Consider the following 23,581-nt stretch of genomic DNA (forward strand, 5'->3'; position numbering starts at 1 on the left):
GAGGAAGGAAACCGCTCAGGGATTTCACCACGACTAATGGTGATTTTAAACCAGAGTTAAATGGCTTTGATAGGAGAAATCTGAGGATGGATCAACAACATTGTAGCTACTCCACAATGCTAACCTAAATGACATAGTGAAAAGGCATGCACCCTGTTTGCAATAAGGCACTAAAGCAATTCTGCAAATAAATGAACTGAATACATAGCAAAAAATCCTAGAGGAAAACCTGATTCAGTCAGCTTTCAAACAGACACAGAGACAAATCCACTTTTCAGCAGGACAACAACCTAAAGTGCAAGGCCAATTATACACTGGAGTTACTTACCAAGATGGCATTGCATGTTCCTGAGTGGCCTCGTTACAGTTTTGAGTTAAATCGTCTTGAAAATCTATTGCAAGACTTGAAAATGGCTGTCCAGCAAAGACCAACAACCAACTTGACAGAGCTGGAAGAATTGAAAAAAAGAATAAAAATGGGCAAATATTGCACAATCCAGGTTTGCAAAGCTCGTATAGACTTACCCCAGAAAGACTCAAATAGGTGTAATCGCTGCCAAAGGGGATTTTAACATGTATTGACTCAGGGCGTTGAATACTGATCTAATCAAAATACATGATATATGTAGATCATTGACAAAAAAAAAACAGACAATTAAATCCCTTTTAATCACACCTTGAGACAACAAAATGTGGAAAAAGTCAAGGGGAGTGAATTCATTCTGAAGGCACTGCAGAAGAATGGTGATAATCGTCGCTGCTCAGCAATCATCACTGCAGGCTTGGGCTAAAAGGAAGGGATCAGGAAGAGATACTACCAACTGCTAGCCAAGGGCCTTAGAGCTATTTTAAGACCATTGTGCTGGCTCTACTCTGGTTGACGAGTATTACTCCATTATAGGGGCAATGACACTATCCTTCTACACAGCCAAATTGGATAATAGAATCAGATAGATACATGACTGAATAAAGAGCACTGTGGTTTGCTACAGCCTTGACCTTGCTTAACACCACAGGCCACTGTTTACACACAACAGTAGCGTGAGGGTTGAAAGAAGAGGAGAGGAGGATAGGATAGGAAAAAGGCGAGGCAGTAGACCTGGCAAGGGGATTCACATCTCAACTAGGCGACCAAAAACGTTCACTCATAGAAAGGCCAGCTATTCAGCTCACAGAATCATATGGCAATCTTGTACACTTGTCTCCAGTCTCTTGAGTCGACAGTCAGGCTAACCGTTAACTGAATAATAGCCTGAGTGAGTGAGATATTTATTCCACTGTTGTTGTAGCTTAGCGCAGAGGCAGGTCTTGAAAGACTGCAGGTAAACCATCAGTTTGATGTTTCCGGCCTAACTGCCACTTCCTTGGCTCTCACCAGACACCCTGTAATACCAGCTATTTCTCTAGACAAAACCTCAATAGAGCTCAGGAGAGGCTCATAAAATTAGATCCACAGCACATAGCTGTCAAGATGCCGGACTGTTTTCTAGCTAAGTAGTCGGCGAAGCAGTCGTCCAACGCAATGAATAGCAGAGCGTTTCTCTTCACCTTATGTCTTTTTCACTCACAGTTGATAAAACAGAGAGTGAAAAAACAGGGAACATTTAATGGCTGCTCTTGGGTCAGAGGTCCTTTCAAGCTCGGACCAGATCCTCTCCAATAACCCATCTTTAAGGTCTGATCCCAGGTCAGTTGAAGTTAAATCCGCCCCAAAGAGAGAAAGAGCCGTGTGAGACTGTGGAACTTGTTTTGAGAATGGGTCAACATTCCTTAAAGGAGAACTCCACTCAAAAACAACATTTTGGTATTTGTTTCATTAGTCCATTGCTGACATAGTCCCTAAACATTTTGTTTGTCAGCAATCATGTTGTTTTCACAATATCTTACTTTCAAAATACAGCATTTTTTATTTATTTTACCTTTATTTAACTAGGCAAGTCAGTTAAGAACAAATTCTTATTTTCAATGACGGCCTAGGAACAGCGGGTTAACTGCCTGTTCAGGGGCAGAACGACAGATTGGTACCTTGTCAGCTCGGGGGTTTGAACTTGCAACCTTCCAGTTACTAGTCCAACGCTCTAACCACTAGGCTACCCTGCCGCCCCATCATCCCCCGTATGATGCATTTTGGAATCACACTGTAGGTCTAAGGAATGTGATTTCACCCAATAGTATGGTCATATATGAGCAAATTAACCCTGACACTGTATGTATCAAATTACATTTTAACACAGTTTAGATGTAATTGTACAATTATTTTGCATCCTCCGAGTCTCAGATGTGGTTTTGCATAGCACAGTACAGCGAGTAAAGCACAGTAGAGTATAGTACAATACAGTACTGAGTACAGTAATAGTACAGCACTGTACAGTGAGTAGAGCACAGTAGATTACGTATTTGTACTGCACAGTACTCTACTGATGTCCAAACTTCTGAAACATGGGGAGAATGACATCAATATCCATATTTATGCATTTCTGTTTAGTACAGATCAGGAATCCATGATGTAATTCCGTTATCAATATCCACTTCACTTACTGGGAAATGTGGTCGTATAAAAACCTGAGGGAGATTTTACCGTAACTCCGTTACCAAAGTTGGAATCGACACAGTTTTCCCACTATATTCGTTTTAGTACATTTTTCAGTAGAAACTGTTAAAAGTTTTCGTTGTGCGTATGGTTTGTTAAACTTTGAAATCATAGTTTTTTGTTTGGCATACATTTTAAAGTAAAGAATCTCAGTCAAAGCGTAATTCTGTTAGTGTGGAATTGCCCACAGCAGGCTGGAAAAGCTAACATTAGCAGGCTAGTAGGGCTAACGTTGGCATGCTACTTGACTAGCATCCTTGGCTGACATTTTATCTGAACAAATTGGTTTAATTATGCTGGCTTGCCGGGTCCTCCGTATAACGTCACACCCAGCAAAAACATTTTTTTCCCGAGATATCTTCCGCATTCTTTGGAATTCTGATTTGTTTTATGTATGTAGAAAAATGTTAGAGTGAGGCATAATTTGCATTGGGACTTTTGATCCATATACTAATGCAAAACAATATGTTACATGTGGTTACGTTTATGTTACCTACCCTTTAAAATACCCTCAGGCCTCCAGTGTTCACAAACTGAGGTGATGAGAGCAAATTAACTGCCTGACATTTCCTGGGCTGAAAACGTTATGGGCCGGACAAGATGAGTCTACTGTACATTCAGGAACAAAGGGACACGAGGAGGTGGCAAACAAATCACTGCCTCAGCCCTCGTGTAAACATGAGGGAGAAAACGATCCACACGCACACACACAACCTGGAACATCTCCTTCCTGTGTCAGAGCAACAGCAGGGAGGAAATGTTTGGGCTGTCCCAAATGGAGAGCTGATCAAGGGGGAAGCGTCACAGAAACCCTTCACAGAAACTCTCCATGAAGCTCCCTTCTCCGGTCCACCCCGGCCAGATACCAGGAAAAAGGAGGGAACTCGACCACCCCTCTTGGGTAAAAAGCCCCATCCCACCACACACACTTCCTTATCTTCTTACTGTGATAGCTTTAATCTGACAATGCACACGCCCTGAGGGTTCAGTCAGCATTTGAACTGCCTCACTTCACTGCGAGTCGATTGGACTGGCTTTGTTACGTTTGAAGCTCCAGTTTTTCCATCCGTGTCTGTCTGTCTTGTCTGTCTGTCTGGGTCTCTAGCACTACCAATGCTATTTCCCTGTTCCAATATCAATCTCTCCCTCTTTCGATAAACCAGTACTTCTTTTTCAGAGGCAGAAAGGGAGAGATGAATAAAGGAACAGAGGGCTCTTTCTATCCCCCCTTCTCTTTCCATCTACACCTCTCCTGCTGCTTCTAAAGTCTCTTCTTTCCTACAGCTGAGAAAGCTTTGAGCAAAGCACAGGCAGCTTCAAACGTCTCATCCATTTATACACAGAGCTCTGGCATCCCTCTCGCCTCCTCCTTTCCCTCAGCTGCCTGCCCCCCCTTCTCCTTCCTTTCCCCCTCAAGTGCCCTCTCCTTCAGGCAGAGGCTGCAACAGCATGGCTGCCTCTCTCACAGGCAGGCAAATCAGACACACACACACACACACACACACACACACACACACACGTTATATACTGACCCCCTCTGCCCATTGCAGGCTCACTGTAGTAGCCCGAGCTCTCACTGATAGTCAGTCCCAGATCCAGGCCTTCCTCTCCTAGGTAGGGTTGTTCAGTCCTGTTTTCCTCTCCTCCCCCCACCTCTTCCACTTTCTTGCTACTCACGCGTCGAGAGGCGAAATGAGGCGCGCTGGAAATGTGCTGGGGCTGACAATGGAATATGGCTGCTCTGAATGCACAAGACTTTAATGGGCTGAATTAGCAGTGCGAGTGAGTCTCTCCCTTTCGCTCCCTCCCTTTCTCTCGATCTCTCTGCCTAGCTCGGTCGTCCCCTCCCCCACGCCTTGCTGCACAGCCATTCCAGACACACACGCTGCTTACAAAGCTGAGAGACAGAGAGGGAAGGGCCAGCCGGCCATGAAAGTGCTTTGTTTCTCCCAGCTCTGGGATCGTTTCCACAGGCCTGCTCTGCTGTGCCCCCTCAGGATTCCTCCCTGTTACACATACTGACTCAGTCTTTCCACAGGGCTTTAGGGGGTGCGCTTGTGTACACTAAACATTTATTCATCCCAATCGCTTCGATTACAGACATTATTATGAGGTAGTCATTTCACAGTTAAAGCTCATGAACAAAGATTGAGATTTCTTTGGAAGAAAAAAAAGCCTGATAAAAAATGATGGGGATGGGGATAGTAAAATACCCAGCATGCAATTAATTTCCCTGCTGTGTTAACAAATCAAAGTAGATCAGAGAAAAACACGATTTAAATGAATTAATGTTGTCACATTAAGTGAGCGTATGCTTTGACAGACTACATTAGCCCCTATACCCACAGTCGGCCATTACAAAAACGAAGAACGTTTTCAGAGGCGAGTCGCTCGTGGGAAGTGGCTGCCTGGTCTTCTCCCAACCCCAAACCCACACACACACCCACACTGCTAAATAGAGACAGAGCTAATCCTGTTTCAGCATGGCAGGACGGGATTATAATATACTAGGAGTTTATACAGCCCCGGCGATGGCTCTGTGCGATGAGGAAGAGATGACCTCTGGGAAGAATGTGTTCCTTCAAATTATTAAGTGTTATGTGAGAAATGACATCTTACAGCACAGCTGTTTACCAGAGATCGGCCCCCCGGGAGGAAATGTGTGAAGCCACCGCGGCGGGCTCAAATAAGGACGCGAGCGGCCGTAGAATTCCGCAATCATCTCAGCTAGCTGGCTGCCTATATTGCTTCTCTGTCTTAACCAGTGTTGCAACACGCTGCAGGCGTCCCTCAAAGGTAATCTGTTCAAAGCCCTGTACTGGATGAAGGAAACAGACCAAGGACTTGTGTAGTACTTTGTCATCTGTTGAAAAGAAAAAAACACAAACACCTATAGGGCTAGGCAATTTGTTATTGTGCATTTAATCGCTATGGTAATATGGACGTGTACGACATCAACATCACCACGTTTCAGCGTCCTGTACAGGTCTAGCCTATTTGTCCACATGGTACAGCCCTGACAGCCCCTCGCAGTCTTTTGGTCAGACGGGATTACAGAAATGGCTGCACCTGCCCGAAAGATACACTGAACACTACCTAGGGGACGAAGTGAGCCCACCACATTATCATAAAAACTGAAGAGACAGGAGGACACATAGCGTATACTACGGCCAATTCCAAGGTCATTGGCTTTAATCATATACGTGGTCATAACTAATCTTCCTGTCAAAAACAAGTTCTCCGCAGCGAAAGACAGAGCCCTGAGAAAACCACTATGTAAAGTCCTTACCAAAACAGCAAACAAGTGTTATGACCGCGTAAGTGCAGCACTAGACGTAAACCCCCCGGGTCACGCACCACAATAGCTCCTTTGATGCTTAACAAATGTTTGGGAAATGGGGGCTAACCAGAGCCAGCAGCACACTGAAGGTCAAGGAGACGACCAGATGTTGGAAAACAGAGTTTATGTGGCCAGCATGGATCCGATATTAAATATTTCCACAAGGCACAACCACAGCTCTTGACAGGGTTTTCCTGTATCGCCGTCCAACAGGACTATAAACTTAGCAGCTCTCGCCACTGTGACCCATAAGCCTGCACACTACGCTGACCTCCGGACAACATGCTCTCGCGTCTATAATGTGTACGCCCTACATAGGCCTGCTGTGAGTGACTGTACATAGATCTGTTAACAGAAAATGGGATTCTGAACTAAGGAATTAGCGTACCTCCTCCCCATACTTCTATTTAATTCCAATATCAATATGCCATTTACTACCTTCAACACAATACAGACGGAAAACAAGGAGGCTTTTAAAGAAGGAATGATTTCGAAACGCTTACGCAGTATGCCATCTTGATTCATGGTACTCTACGCTCCATCTGTCAGGAGGCAGAAGGCATTGTGTGTGTGTGTGTGTGTGTGTGTGTGGGGGGGTACGAGGGCAGTGGTAAGACTGAAACACAATACCCACCCCACACAGCTGTGTATTGCGACCAGCCTGCAGTAAACATAGGCCTACATTTAAGAAATTGACCGGACCCATATGCCTTGGGTGCGTAACCTGATTAGGACGTCAAGGATAGAACGGTGTGTCCTTCTTACGAAACTCAAATCTGCAATTTCAACTTGTTTAAATAACTGTCCACATTTACTTTTCCTCAGCCAACAAGATGATTAATAAACTGCAAAATCACTAGCCTGTGTCAATCTGCTATACCCCCATAGTAGAAAAGTTTCCTATTTTATTGGTCAGCTTGTCGTTCTGTGCGAGAAAGAAATTCCCTATTCCAAAACAGACTTTGAGGCAGTTGTGGGAAGATGGATCCTAAATTCATACAACCGGTAGGCCTACGCTACATCCGAAAAACTAAGTCTGATGCAACATGTCAACACATTTAGCGGTAGGCCTACGCTACATCCGAAAAACTAAGTCTGATGCAACATGTCAACACATTTAACGGTAGGCCTACGCTACATCCGAAAAACTAAGTCTGATGCAACATGTCAACACATTTAGCGGTAGGCCTACGCTACATCCGAAAAACTAAGTCTGATGCAACATGTCAACACATTTAGCGGTAGGCCTACGCTACATCCGAAAAACTAAGTCTGATGCAACATGTCAACACATTTAGCGGTAGGCCTACGCTACATCCGAAAAACTAAGTCTGATGCAACATGTCAACACATTTAGCTTAAAATGTTGATAATTTATTATTTCTACAAATGTTAAGTGCAGCAATGAACGCACAAGGCAGTAGGCTACGCAAATGTTTGTTACATAATGCAATTATTGGGAAAACACCGTTGTCAAAAGCACACTGCACATGCGAGCGGTTTCATGAAATAGAGGGGGAAGATCTAAAGATGCAACAATTAACATGGGTTACTAATAGACTAGGATTGTGCTTTTGGCTACTGGACAGAAAAAAAGGTGATTTGAAAACCAACAGAACATGAGAAAAATAGGCTACTTGTTTCAATGGCATATGGAAGTCTTTATAATTGTCTGGTTGGATTTTGGCTAGGCTCATTTGAAGCATGGTAAGACATGCCTCATATGTAGTAAAATGTAAAGGGTTGAAACAATTCAGTATATGCTTTAAAAATGCTTACGGCCTCCAGCTCATTGCAAAGTGGCGTGTGATGCACTGAAGCCTGCCCAGTTGACTATGCACTTGAATGGCAAATGGAAAGTGCACTTCAATTACCAGGTGAGAAATAAAAATAGTAGCTCTTTAATCGTGGCCATCAAAACTATTTATGATTTTTCTATTCAGATTGCAATTAGATGCAGAAAAAGCAGCAGTCCACACAAAACACAGAAAATGACAAAATACAGAACACCAATGGTCAGGAACAGCGACACAAATCCAAACTAAAACACCACGGCCAAAGAGCAAGACAAAAAAAAAAAAGAAAAGAAATTAAAAACACCAAAATATAATGGGTGTGTTTAGAGTTCGTCAAATGAAATAAAATGGTATTAATCACATGCTTAATAGACAACAGGTGTAGACTAACAGTGAAATGCTGACTTAAGGCTCCTTCTCAATACACAATGATTGCATGTCTTTTGGGGTATATATGGGTTTTTGAGCTGTGCTTTAACTGGCTGAATAGAGAATTTGGTACTTTCAGCACGTCAATACTTCTTACAAAGACCAGCGGTGACACAGTCAATCTCTCCTCCAATTTGAACCAGGAGAGACTGACATGCATTTTAAATGACATTGGCCCTCTGTGTACATTTGAGGGTCAGACATGCTGCTCTGTTATGGTCCAGCTGCAGCATTTTTTTTAGGTCATTTTTTTTGCTGCACCTGACCATACAACTGGGCAATAGCCAAGATTTGGGCATGCTCAGAATCAACCGCGAGAGCCACTGCATTTTCAAGGAAACAGACAGCGGTGCTCTCAATAGGGAGTCCGGTGAATAGATAAGTAGCAAATTAATTCAGAATAACGGCACAGAGACTTACGAACACTACATAGACAACATCAGAACACACTTTCAACAACACTCTTCAGACTCTCGAGACAAGAACAATGGCTGGCAACTACCAGCACCTAAAAAGAAAAACAACTAAATCAACTCAGTGAAGTCTTCAGTCTTAACTGCCGACACAACAGGGTTGGCAGAATCGAGGCTACCTTATTCTTAGAAACACACGCGATAGATAGGTAGACTGAGCTAAGCATTCCCCTTGCTTTGTTCCCTTGATTTTGGTTCACTGGAGAGTGGAGGCAGAGGGGGGGACAGAGGGGCAGACATGTGGAAAACAATTAGTGTGGAGTGTTTTTACTGGAGTCCTGCGGGGCAGGGGTGCTTCAAAAGGGCCCAGCGGCAGCAACCCAGGAGCTAGAGCCTGGACAAAAACACGGCCGACCGACACTTCGCCAGCTAACCCCTCCAACCTAACAAAACACATCTCTCTCTGCTCAGACAATCCCAGGCTTTCAGCTATGTGAGCTATCCACCAGAGTAAACTCTGGGCTGGGAGAAGAATTCCACTCTGGCGAAAGCAGCGGACAGCCGTAATGCTGCAAAATGACTAGATAATTCACTGCACTCATGGAAGCTTACCCTCGGTGCACTCCTCTTGGCACATTTCCCAAGATGGCATCTAAAAAGGTAAATATTGTGTTGCCATCTGGTGTATATTTACATTTTTGACCTGGTCAAGAACACGGACAGTGAACTACCTGAATAAGATGCCTTATCACTCCAGAGATATCAATAGAAGCAGTGGCGTGATCCCGTGCGGCTCAGTTGGTAGAGCAGGGCGCTTGCAACGGCAGGGTTGTGGATTCCTTTCCCACGGGGGACCAGTACAAAAAAAGTAATTTAAAAAAATGTATGCCGTCACTCTACTGTGAGTTTCTCTGGATAAAAACGTCTGCTAAATTACCAAAATGTAAGGCCCTAATTTCTCATATTCAACAAAACCTAAGATAAGACATTAGGAGCTCAGCAGAAAGATAGGAATGAGGAGTGAGATTAAATCTGCAAATCGGCAAATGTTAAAAAAACAATGTCCACACAGGGTAGAACACTTTTACAATACAAGACGAAACCAGTAGCTTCAAGCTTTAATTTTAGGCTAACTTTCCTTGCTACCGTACAGCTGAATTCACTACCCGAGTACTTTGTTTGTGATAATATGCTAACCATAATGCAAAATATGCGAATACCAAAGCTGATTTTCACCAAAAACATTATTAATTCACTCTGTCTCCCTTGCCAAAAACAAATTAACTTAGTCTCCCTCACCTCCCATCTGGTTTCCACTAGATTCCCATAGGCACATTCTGTGTCACGGATGAGATCATTACTTTCTTAAAGAGACGGCGCAAATTTTTATAAAATAAGATATTGCTTCTTCTATGCAAATGTTGTTGATCAGTAAATTGAAATATGTTCCAAATGGAAGGTATTGTTTGTCATCTGTAATGAAATCGGCAACAACAAAAACAACCCAATGCATGCGCGCGCAAACACAAACACCGACACACACACACCTATTGAATAAAACGGATTCACCTGGAATTTGAATAGACCTAGGCTACATCTTGATTTACACAGTTTATCAATATAAATGTACCATTCAAATACAGTTGAAGTCAGAAGTTTACATACACTTAGGTTGGTGTCATTAAAACTAGTTTTTCAACCACTCCACAAATGTCTTGTTAACTATAGTTTTGGCAAGTTGGTTTGGACATCTACTTTGTGCATGACACAAGTAATCTTTCCAACAATTGTTTTCAGATTATTTCACTTATAATTCACTGCATCACAATTCCAGTGGGTCAGAAGTTTACATACACTAATTTGACTGTGCCTTTAAACAGCATGGAAAATTCCAGAAAATCATATTATGGCTTTAGAAGCTTCTGATAGGCTAATTGACATCATTTGAGCCAATTAGAGGTGTACCTGTGGATGTATTTCAAGGCCTACCTTCAAACTCAGTGCTTCTTTGCTTGACATCATGGGAATATCTAAAGAAATCAGCCAAGACCTCAGAAAAAAAATTGTAGACCACAAATCTGGTTCATCCTTGGGAGCAATTTCCAAATGCCTGAAGGTACCACATTCATTCTGTACAAACAATAGAATGCAAGTATAAACACTATGGGACCACGCAGCCATCATACCGCTCAGGAAGGAGACACGTTCTGTCTCCTAGAGATGAACATACTTTGGTGCGAAAAGTGCAAATCAATCCTAGAACAGCAGCAAAGGACCTTGTGAAGATGCTGGAGGAAACAGGTACAAAAGTATCTATATCCACAGTAAAACGAGTCCTATATCGACATAACCTGAAAGGCCGCTCAGCAAGGAAGAAGCCCCTGCTCCTAAACCGCCATAAAAAAAGCCAGAATACTGTTTGCAACTGCACATGGGGACAAAGATCGTACTTTTTGGAGAAATGTCCTCTGGTCTGATGACACAAAAATAGAACTGTTTGGCCATAATTACTATCGTTATATTTGGAGGAAAAAGGGGGATGCTTGCAAGCCAAAGAACACCATCCCAACCGTTAAGCACAGGGGTGGCAGCATCATGTTGTGGGGGGTGCTTTGCTGCACGAGGGACTGGTGCACTTCACAAAATAGATGGCATCATGAGGTTGGGAAATTATGTGGATATATTGAAGCAACATCAAGACAGGAAGTTAAAGCTTGGTTGCAAATGGGTTTTCCAAATGGACAATGACCCCAAGCATACTTACAAAGTTGTTGCAAAATGGCTTAACCTCTTGCGACGAGAAATCCCGGATCCGGGAGCGTAATCATAGCCTCAAACGAATTTGCATGACGCAGCGGACATAAAAACTTTTCCTATTCATGAAAATCGCAAATGAAATTAAATAAATATATTCAAACACAAGCTTAGCCTTTTGTTAACAACACTTTCATCTCAGATTTTCAAAATATGCGTTACAGCCAACGCTAGACAAGTATTTGTGTAAGTTTATCATGGCATAATGCTACGCTAGCTCTGCTGGCAGCAGGCAACATTTTCACAAAAATAAGAAAAGCAACCAAATTAAATCATTTACCTTTGAAGAACTTCGGATGTTTCCACTCAGGAGACTAGTTAGATAGCAAATGTTCCTTTTTTCCAAAAATATTATTTTTGTAGGCGAAATAGCTCCCGTTTGTTCATCATGCTTGGCTGAGAAATCGACCGGAAAATGCTACCATTACAACACCGAACTTTTTTCAAAATTAACTCCATAATATCGACAGAAACACGGCAAACGTTGTTTAGGATCCATGCTCAAGGTGTTTTTAACATATATATTCGATAATATATCCGTCGAGGCAATTGGTTTCTCATAAGAAGCGAATGGAAAAATGGCTACCTCAGTATTTTACGCAAGATTTTCTGCGGGAGACACCATGTGACCACTTACTAAATATGCTCCCTTACGGCTATTCTTCAATGGAAATGCGTAAAAAGACGTCACAATGCTGTAGACACCTTGGGGAATATGTGGAAAACGTAAGCTCATTCGTAGCTCATTCACAGCCATATAAGGAGTCATTGGCATAAGGCGGTTTTAAAAAATGTGGCACTTCCTGGTTGGATATTTATCTGGGTTTCGCCTGTAACATCAGTTCTGTGGCACTCACAGACAATATCTTTGCAGTTTTGGAAACATCAGAGTGTCTTCTTTCCAAAGCTGTCAATTATATGCATAGTCGAGCATCTTTTCGTGACAAAATATCTTGTTTAAAACGGGAACGTTTTTCATCCAAAAAATGTAATAGCGCCCCCTAATGCATAACTAATGCATAGGACAACAAAGTCAAGGTATTGGAGTGGCCATCACAAAGCCCTGACCTCAGTCCTTTGGAAAATTTGTGGCCAGAACTGAAAAGTGTGTGCGAGCAAGGAGGCCTACAAACTTGACTCAGTTACATCAGCTCTGAATGTCAGGAGGAATGGGCCAAAATTCTCCCAATTTATTGTGGGAAGCTTGTGGAAGGCTACCCAAAACATTTGACCCAAGTTAAACAATTTAAAGGCAATGCTACCAAATACAAACTGAGTGTATGTAAACTTCTGACCCACTGGGAATGTGATGAAAGAAATAAAAGCTCAAATAAAATCACTCTACAATTATTCTGACAATTCACATTCTTAAAATAAAGCGGTGATCCTAACTGACCTAAGACAGGGAATTTGTACGAGGATTAAATGTCAGTAATTGTGAAAAACTGAGTTTAAATGTATTTGGCTATGTAAACTTCCGACTTCAACTGTAAATGATTACCATTTTGTTGTTAGATTGTTTTTACCAAAGTCAGATTGATTGTATGATTGTATAATGGAGTCATAATGCATACATTGCTGTCTGTAAAGAATTGACAAACATTTTCAAATTTAATGATATTGAACTCAAAATATGCCCAACAATTGAACAGTAGCAAAACTTACAGTACCTTCAGAAAATATTCACACCCTTTTCCTTTTTTCCATATTTTGTTGCATTACACCCTGAATTTAAAATGGATTAAATTGAGATTTTTGAATCACTGGCCTAGACACAATAATAACCCCATAATGTCAAAGTGGAATTGTGTTTTTCAAAAAATATATAAATAATTGTATTCAAGCCATTTTGATGGAAAGCCTAAATTAAGTTCAGGAGAAGAAAATTGCAAGGACTCACTATGTCAAATAATAGTGTTTAACATCTCTGTACCCCACACACACACAAATTCCCTCAGTCGAGCAGTGAATTTCAAACAGATTCAACCACAAAGACCAGGGAGGTTTTCCAATGCCTCTCAAAGAAGGGCACCGATTGGTAGATGGGTAAAAAAATAAAATAAAAAGCAGACACTGAATATCCTTTTTGAGTATGGTGAAGTTATTAATTACACTTTGGATGGTGTATCAATACAGTCAGTCTGCAAAGTTTACAGGCCTCCTTCCTAACACAGATGCCTGAGAAAAAGGAAACCACTCAGGGATTTTACGATGAGGCCAATGGTGAAATGTGGGTGTATGCTATACTGCTTCTCATGGCCCCTTGAAAGTTTCCACAAATTGTGTGAGGGGTAGGAATGAGCGTATTTCTCCATCCCCTTCTCCATCCATTGTACTGGGCAGTACAATGGAGAGAAATGGCTCAGTCCCTGGAGCAAAAACCTTGTGATATCCAGGAGCACGAGTATAGGAATAAGCTCCTCCCAAACATTTTAAACCTGCATCTTTCATTGTTAATGTGGGATTCAATGACTTTATGAAGAGCAGCTCAGAACAGCTGGAGATGGATTTTAAAGAACTTATTGGGGCTCTACTCGACACCTACAAACTCCCCATAATATCTGGCCCTGTGCACTCCCTAAATCGTAGCATTGAACGTCAGCAAACTCTTAGCCCTCTGTTTTAAAAGGAGGATGGGATCCACCCAAATAATTTGGGTTCCTGGATCCTTTCACAGCACTATAAGGCCGTGTTGAGACAATGACTTGTCAATGACCTACGCCTACCTCAGTTAATCCCTACCATTGTGTCGCTGAGTTGTCATAATGCTTCAGCAAATGTACACTAACGTTCAAAAGTTTGGGATCACTTAGAAATGTCCTTGTTTTTGAAAGAAAAGCACATTTTCTGCCCATTAAAATAACATCAAATTGATCAGAAATACAGTGTAGACATTGTTAATGTTGTAAAAGACTACTGTAGCTGGAAACGGCAGATTTTTGATGGAATATCTACAAAGGCGTACAGAGGCCCATTATCAGCAACCATCACTCCTGTGTTCCAATGTCGCGTTGTGTTAGCGAATCCAAGTTTATCATTTTAAAAGGCTAATTGATCATTAGAAAACATTTTTGCAACTATGTTAGCACAGCTGAAAATGGTTGTGCTGATTAAAGAAGCAATTAAACTGGCCTTCTTTAGACTAGTTGAGTATCTGGAGCATCAGCATTTGTGGGTTCAATTACAGGCTCAAAATGGCCAGAAAAATAATAATTTTCTTCTGACACTCGTCAGGCTATTATTGTTCTTTGAAATGAAGGCTATTCCATGCGAGAAATTGCCAAGAAACTGAAGATCTCGTACAACGCTGGGTACTACTCCCTTCACAGAACAATGCAAACTAGCTTTAAACAGAATAGAAAGAGGAGTGGGAGGCCCCGGTGCACAACTAAGTAAGAGGACAAGTACATTAGTGTCTAGTTTGAGAAACAGACGCCTCATCTGTCCTCAACTGGCAGCTTCATTAAATAGTACCCGCAAAACACCAGTCTCAACGTCAACAGTGAAGAGGCGACTCCGGGATGCTGGCCTTCTAGGCAGAGTTGCAAAGAAAATGTAATATCTCAGACTGGCTAACAAAAATAAAAAAAATGGGCAAAAGAACAGACATTAGACAGAGGAACTATGCCTTGAAGGCCAGTATCCCGGAGTCACCTATTCACTGTTGACGTTGACACTGAGTTTTGCTTTAAAGCGGCATCCAAATCTATCGAATGTAGTGATCACAAAACAGTAGCCATATCTAGGAAAACCAAAGTTCCAAAGACTGGGCCTCATACTGTGGTTGAGAGGTCATACAATAAGTTTTGTAGTGATTCCTATGTTGTTGATGGAAAGAATATTTGTTGGTCTGTGGTGTGTAATGAGGAGCAACGAGACGCTGCACTTGACACATTTATGAAATTGCTTATTCCAGTTACCAATAAGCATGCACCCATTATGAAAATGACTGTAAAAACGGTTAAATCCCCATGGATTGATGATGAATTGAAAAAAATGTATGGTTGAAAGGGATGAGACGAAAGGAATGGCAAATAAGTCTGGCTGCACAACCAATTGGCAAACGTACTGCACATTGAGAAACCATGTGACTAAACGGAATAAAAACAAAAATTAAAAATTAACTATACTATGAAACAAAAATAAATTATATAGAGAATGACAGTAAAAAGCTTTGGAGCACCTTCAATTATTTATTTTTTTATAAAAAGGTAAACTCAGCTCTATCATTGATTGAATCAGATGGCCCATTGATCACAAAAGCCACTAATTTTTTTCATTGGCAAGATTAGCAAATTTAGGCATGACATGCAAGCAACAAACGCTGAAACTACACATCCAAGTATAAAGACAAGCATTGTAACTTTGAATTCCGTAAAGTGAGTGCGGAGGATGTGAAAAAAAAAATGTGTTCTCTATCATCAAGCCACCTGACAACTTGGATGGAAAATTACTGAGGATAATAGAGGATGATATTGCCACATCTTCAATCTAAACCTAATAGAAAATGAGTGCCCTCAGGCCTGGATGGAAGAAAAAGTAATTCCACTACCCTAGAATAGTAAATCCCCCTTTACTGGCTCAAATAGCCAACCAACCAGCGTGTTTAAAATAAAAAATGACGTTGTCAACCAAAAATTGCATTTGACCAGACACAATGATATTTTACTGTTAACTAATTGACAGATTTTCAGCACGCTTATAGGGAAGGACATTCAACAAGCATAGCACTTACACAAATGACTTCAGTGTGACTTTTGACATTATCGATCATAGTCTGCTGATGAAAAAACTTGTGTTACGGCTTTACACCCCCTGCTATAGTGTGGATAAAGAGTTACCTGTCTAACAGAACAAATAAAGTGTTATTTACCTCTCCAACATAATCCAGGTAGAATCAGGACTTCCCCAGGGTAGCTGTCTAGGCCCCTTACTTCTTAAAATCTTTTCATGCTGCTTGCCTTGAGTAAACCCAGTGTGTCAATGTTTGCGGATGACTCAACACTAAACATGTCAGCTACCACAGCGAGTGAAATCACTGCAACACTTAAAGAGCTGCATTTAGTTTGAGAATGGGTGGCAAGGAATAAGCTAGTCCTAAAGTCCTAAATATTTCAAAAACTAAAAGCATTGTATTTGAGACAAATCTTTCACTGAACCCTATATACCTCAACTACATATTGTAATGAATATTGTGGAAATTGTCCACCAGACACTGGGAGATTAATGAACCTTTCAGCCAGGGTTTCCGTTAGCCGGTCAGATGGATTTTGGCCTATAGAGAAATTGAAAAGCCTATAAATAAAATTGGCACCGGAGAAGACGCTTTTTTGCCTATTCATTGATGGAAATACCAGGTCGATGAAAATACATTTGACTGGTACTGCTTATCGGTCTATAGGTTCATTTGCATTATTTAGTTTAATTAAATCGGTGCGTGTCGGCTACAGTATATTCGTTATGCATCTTACTTATCACATGCATACAGCATACAGAAACAGTCTGAGCGAAAAATCTGTCAGACAGCTCGAAAGAAGCTACTGCTGTAGCATCTAAAACGGCAACGGAAGATAGGCTTCATCAGCGCTTCACACACCAATTTGCAATGAGCTGGTGGCTGTAGGCTACAATTTTGGAAAAATCTACTAAATTGTTTGAAACCTTGACATTTGAATACATTTTGAATACATATTTTTTTATGTAGCCTTACTGGGCTAGGCTACTTCTTCCTCGACAAGCTGACCAATAGAATAGGTCAACTTCTCTACTATGCAGGATAGGAGTTTGACATGACTGAATAAATAAATGCACCTATAAATAGATAAATAAATCCACACATAAATAAATATACGAGCAGGAAAATACAAAAACACTGACCAATTCATTTATTTTCTCTACATATTCATTTATTTTCTCTACATGGCGGCTGGTAGCCTAGTAGTTAGATCGTTGGGACTTAAAAATCTGTTGTTCTGCCCCTGAACAAGGCAGTTAACCCACAGATCCTAGGCCGTCAATGAAAATAAGAATTTGTTAGGCTGATACCCCATTTCATGGACCCAAGATCCATTGGTAAAGCTGTACATTGCAATATGAATGATCAATACACATAGGCTTACTGGTGAGCTAATGTGGCTCATTTCACAGTGGTGTCAAGGTCCTGCAATATGGGCTATCATGCTAATATTTGTATAAACTCTTCACGGCTGTGTTCTGTGGGTGTCAGTAAGCAGGCTGATACCCCATTTAAATAGACCCAAGATTTATAGGTGTATAACAAAATAATAATTTTAAAAATGCCTGTACATGTGACTTTCCCCACAGTCCCCTTAGACAACTGAAAAGGGGAGAAAGCTATCACAGTTTCCTGGTTTCCACCAATCAGAGTGCCTGAAAGCACATTTGGACTCTGACCCCCTCCCACTGCAGGTCAGAGTGGCTATCTTTGTCAGCAGTTAAAGATGCAAGTTGTCTGTGTGATTAATGTTTAGTGGAGGAAACAGTGGAGCATGTGTAGATTTTTTGTGAACTGTATGATGTAGATAGGGAGAGATTGTGTGAAAGAGTTAGAGAGGCTTGGACAGGGGTGAGGTTTGGTTGGTGTAGTGGGGGGAGGAAAGAGAAAGTTAGTGGTGTCTAGGGCTTTATTTCACTTTCTTAGAGGAACAGGACAAATGAAGAGAATTTAATCTGGGTAGGCCGTGACTGGCCTCACACTTCAGCACAGTAAATGGCGGTGTAGGCCTTAAAAGTTGGATGAGATCTGGCAACCCAATCCCAAAGAAGAAGACACAAGTTTGGCTGCCGACCAAGTTATCAGTCTGTTTATTTTAGTAAGATTGTGTATGCATTCAGGAAGTGAGTTGTGAGGTTTATTGTCGGGAGGGTTAATGCTAAATTATGGTGACTGACTGAAAGCAATTACCTTAGGCTTAATAACCTTGTCACATCTGTAGCTGTATAGTACTGCTGCAGCTTACGTATATTTCAGACACGTTTACTGTATTGCATTAGGTGTTATTGTTTAGAGATGGTTCATTCCTATAGCCTGTACGCACACTTTACCGCTGCATTTATTATGATGATATATGATGATGGCACCGGAGAGGATGGCTGCTGTTTTATTGGCTCTTAACCAACCGTGCTATTTTGTTAGTTTTTCCGCATTGTTTGTAACTTATTTTGTACATAATGTTGTTGCTACTGTCTCTTATGACTGAAAGGATCTTCAGGACATCAGAACAGTGATTAACTCACCTCGAATTAGACAAATCATTTTCCTTTAATGAGTCGGACGGGAAGGATATACTCCATACAGCTGAACAGGTCGTCATCCCCGTCATTCACAGGAGAAAGAAACTGAGATTTTGCGAAAGGAGATCGGGGTGCCTTGTGAGGATCAGACGACGATTGGCTAATCTGCCTTTGCCATCCGTACTATTAGTCAACCTTTGATCCCTGGAAAATAAACGGGACGAAATAAAAGCACGTATATCCAATGGGACATTAAAAACTGTAACATATGTTTCACAGAGTCGTGGCTGAGTGATGACATTAATAACATGCAGCTGGCGGGTTATACACTATCCGCAGAACAGAACAGCAGCCTCTAGTAAGACACGGGGTGGCGGCCTATGTACATTTGTAAACAGCTGTTGCACGATATCTAAGGAAGTCTCTAGGAGTATATCATAGGAGTATATCATGATAAGCTGTAGACCACCACAGAGTACCAAGAGAGTTGTCATCTGTATTTTTTCGTAGCCGTCTACACACCACCACAGACTGATGCTGGAACTAAGACCACACTTGATGAGCTGTATACCGCCATAAGCAAACAGGAAAACACTCATACAGGTGGCGCTCCTAGTGGCCGGGGACTTTAATGCAGAGAAACTTAAATCAGTTTAACTGATTTCCATCAGCATGTTAAAATGTGCAAGAAGAGAAAAAAAAAAGTTGAGACCATCTTACTCCACACACAGAGACGAGTACAAAGCTCTCCCTCGCCCACCATTTGACATATGTGACCATAATTCTATTCTCCTGATTCCCTGCTTACAAGACAAAATTCAAGCAGAAAGGACCAGTGACTCGGTCTATAAAAAAGTGGTCAGATGAAGCAAATGCTGAACTACAGGACTGATTTGTTAGCACAGACTGGAATATGTTCCAGAAATCTTCTGATGGCATTGAGGAGTACACCACATCAGTCACTGTCTTCATCAATGATGACGTCGTCCCCACAATGACTGTACGTACATACCCCAACCAGAAGCTATGGATTACAGGCAACATTCGCACTGAGCTTAAGGTAAGAGCTGCCACTATCAAGGAGCAGGACTCTAACCTGGAAGCTTATGAGAAATCCCGCTATGCCCTCAGACAAAACATCAAACAGGACTAAGATCGAATTGTACGACACCGGCTCCAACGCTTGTCGGATGTGGCGGGGCTTGCAAACTATTACAGACTACAAAAAGAAGCACAACCGAGAGCTGTCCAGGAACACAAGCCTACCAGACGAGCTAAATCATTTCTATGCTCGCTTCGAGGCAAATAACACTGAAACATGCATGAGAGCATAAGCTGTTCCAGACGACTGTGTGATCACGCTATCCGCAGCTGATGTGAGTGAGACCTTTAAACAGGTCAGCATTCACAAGGCTGCAGGGCCAGACGGATTACCAGGACATGTACTCTGAGCATGCGCTGAACAACTGGCAAGTGCCTTCACTGACATTTTCAACCTCTCCCGGTCTGAATCTGTAATTCCAACATGTTTCAAGCAGACCACCATAGTCCCTATGCTCAAGAACACTAAGGTACCATTCCCAAATGACTACCGACCCCTTAGCACTCACATCTGTAGCCATGAAATGCTTTGAAAGGCTGGTCATGGCTCACATCAACACCATTATCCCAGAAACCTTAGTCCCACTTAAATTTGCATACAGATCCACAAATGATGCAATCTCTATTGCACTCCACCACTGCCCTTTCACACCTGGACAAAAGGAACACCTATGTGAGAATGCTATTCATTGACTACAGTTCAGCGTTCAACACCATAAAGCCCTCAAAGCTCATCACTAAGCTAAGGACCCTGGGACTAAACACCTCTGTCTGGAACTGGATCTTGGACTTCCCGACAGGCCGCCCCCAGTTGGTAAGGGTAGGTAACAACACATCCGCCACGCTGATCCCCAACACGGGGGCCCCTCAGGGGTGCGTGCTCAGTCCTCTTCTGTACTTCCTGTTCTCTCAGGACTGCCAGGCAAGACTACAACACGATCATTAAGTTTGCCGATGACACAATAGTGATAGGCCTGATCCCCGACAACGATGAGACAGCCTATAGGGAGGTCAGACATCTGACCATGTGGACAACAAACTTTCCCTCAACGTGATCAAGACAAAGGAGATGATTGTGGACTCCAGGAAAAAAGAAGACAGAGCACGCCCCCATTCTCATTGACGGGGCTGCAGTGGAGCAGGTTGAAAGCTTCAAGTTCCTTGGCGTCCATATCACCAACAAACTAACAGTCCAAGCACACCAAGACATTCGTAAAGAAGGCATGACAAAACCTATTCCCCCTCGGGACACTGAAAAGATTTGACATGGGTCCTCACATCCTCAAAAGGTTTACAGCTGCACCATCGAGAGCATCCTGAAGGGTTGCATCACTGCCTGGTATGGCAACTGCTCGGCCTCCGACCACAAGGCACTACAGAGGGTAGTGCGTATGGCCTGGTACATCACCAACAACAAGCTTCCTGCCACCCAGGACCTCTATACCAGGCGGTGTCAGAGGAAGGCCCTAACAGTTGTCAAAGACTCCAGGCACCCTCGTCATAGACTGTTCTCTCTGCTACCGTACAGCAAGCGGTACCGGAGCACCAAGTCTAGGTCAAACAGGCTTCTAAACAGCTTCTACCCCCGAGCCATAATACTCCTGAACATCTAATCAAATGGCTACCCAGACTATTTGCATTGCCCCCCGTTCTACGCTGCTGCTACTCTCTGTTATTATCTCTGCATAGTCACTTTAATAACTCTACCTACATGTACATATTACCTCGACTAACCAGTGCCCCCCGCACATTGACTCTGTACAGGTACCCCCTGTATATTTTACTGCTGCTCTTTAATTATTTGTTACTTTTATCTCTTACTTTTTTAGATATTTACTTAAAACTGCATTGTTGGTTAAGGGCTTGTAAGTAAGCATTTCACTGTAAGGTCTACTACACCTGTTGTATTCGGCGCGTGTGACAAATACAATTTGATGTGATTTTCATAGTTCACGCTACTGTTAAGCCATGGCGAGAGATTCTAGATGTTTCATAGACGGTCCTCAGCGCTCCCGCTTGCCCCCGCAGTACAATTTATGACTCTGTGGCACTAGACACAGATCAGATATCCACCAGTTCTGAGAGAGGGCCATAAATCTTGCCTGTCTTAGTCAGTTCTCTCTCTCTCCATGATTTGTTTATACATATAGTGCTCTAAATGTGTATGCTGTAATTTGAATATCCCTGTATAGATGCTATGCCATTCTTTCCTGTGTAGATATTCCTATTGGATAGCTTACAACATTGTAGATTTGTTCTTACCTTTCAGAACCACAAGTCTATCCTATGCAAACTGGAGATGTCTGTGTGAGTGTGAATACTATAGTGTGTGGTGGTGATGGTCATAATAAAAGTCCTGGACTAAGAAGCATCTGTACTGTTCTTGCCGGACAGCCTGTAGCGAGTCAGAACCAATTACATCACATTAACTACTAGCGGTGAGGGCATTCCCAACCGACCGATCAGACAGCTCCAGCTAGCCATTTTTTACAATTAGGTAAGGCTGTACATTGCAGTATGAATGTCCAATACACACAAGTCTGCCTGGGGAGGTGATTTCCCACAGTCAAAGTCCTGCAATATAAGCTACAATGGTAATATGTAGGTACCCTCTTCATAATTGTGTTCTGTGGGTATCACTGAATAGGCTGATACCCCATTTCATTGCTCCACAATCCATAGGTAAAGCTGTACAGCTAAATATAAGTATATGCCCCCAATGAAATTATGAAGTCTAATACATCCACAGTGCGACTTCAACTGATTTGCCATTTTTTGGGTCAAATTAACTTAGTCTTTTGTTGAATTTATATAATTTGTTAAGCAGTATCTAGCGTAAATAAGGCATGATTTCACAATGTGAAAATGTCAATGCGGGGCCTTTATTTTGAAGGTGAACCGCAAAAATGTGTGTGCTTAGCTTTACATACAGTGCTGGCCCATACTGAAAACAGATTACCTGCTTTCCGTGTGGAGGTATGCATCGAAAACTTGGGTCAGCTAGCTGCTAGCTATTCATCTTATTGATAAAGTTCCATTAAGCAGGTATCTTGAAATGGCTGGGGGAAAACTAGCTAACGTTAGCTTACCCCCACCAACTGAGTTCACCGTAGATAGCAAGCTAAGTGGACTCTAGCTAGGTTTCTAGAAAATAACTAGCTATATAATTACTAGCTAGTTACTGACTATTTTAACAGTTTTTGTCAAACTACTTTGTTCCCCTGCCTGTTCGTTTATGCTTTAATGACTGAAAGTTGGCAAGAGAAATGCCCCTCCTAATTTGACTGTTGTTTTCATATAATTTGACTGATTAGGGGGCTTGTGCACATTTAAAATGTCTAAATTACTGACTGAGCTAATTCTTGTTCATGTTTTTGTTGTTGTTGCATTTCATTGCTGACAGGCCAGGGACCATAATCACAAAGAATCTCACAAGTAGTACTGATTTTAGGATACGTTTTGCCTTCACATTGACAAGGGGGAGGTTATCCTAGACCACTATCCCTAGAGGGAGACACTTTGTGAATATAGGCCCTGGAAGAAAGCGGTTACACAATACCTTGCACAGCAGTAATTTTACCCCTAGAGCAGGTGTGCCGCAGGTACTGCAGGATTTAGTTTCAACTCGGCACAACAACAGGCGTTCGTTCAGTTCAGCCACGTTTTCTCAAAACATTCTTGAACCGACAGATACTTTTGCTCCAATCGGTGGGTGTGCCGGGGTGTGGCTTGAAGCAATGAGTTTAGTATGTAAAGGGCAGGGGTGCATTTTGAATACACAACCCAACCCCTCCCCATTTTTCAACGAGTCGTTCAGTACAGCACCGTTTCCGTTCAATGGAAC

General features: G+C 42.1%; 1 protein-coding gene across 2 annotated transcripts in view; it reads right to left on the reverse strand.

Moving 5' to 3' along the window:
- The window catches only part of znf609a (zinc finger protein 609a), a 184,312-nt gene that overhangs the window by 54,935 nt on the left and 105,796 nt on the right, over nt 1-23,581 (reverse strand). Inside the window, exon 1 of one of the 2 annotated variants that reach the window (XM_042301314.1) lies at nt 4,123-4,719. The exons of the other annotated variant lie outside the window; for it this stretch is intronic. The gene's annotated coding sequence lies outside the window, so the exon portion shown is untranslated. Of the gene's footprint in view, nt 1-4,122; nt 4,720-23,581 lie in introns of those variants that run through there. 2 annotated transcript variants of the gene reach the window in all.

This window comes from Oncorhynchus tshawytscha, linkage group LG19 (assembly GCF_018296145.1).
Source record: "Oncorhynchus tshawytscha isolate Ot180627B linkage group LG19, Otsh_v2.0, whole genome shotgun sequence".
NCBI lineage: Eukaryota > Metazoa > Chordata > Actinopteri > Salmoniformes > Salmonidae > Oncorhynchus > Oncorhynchus tshawytscha.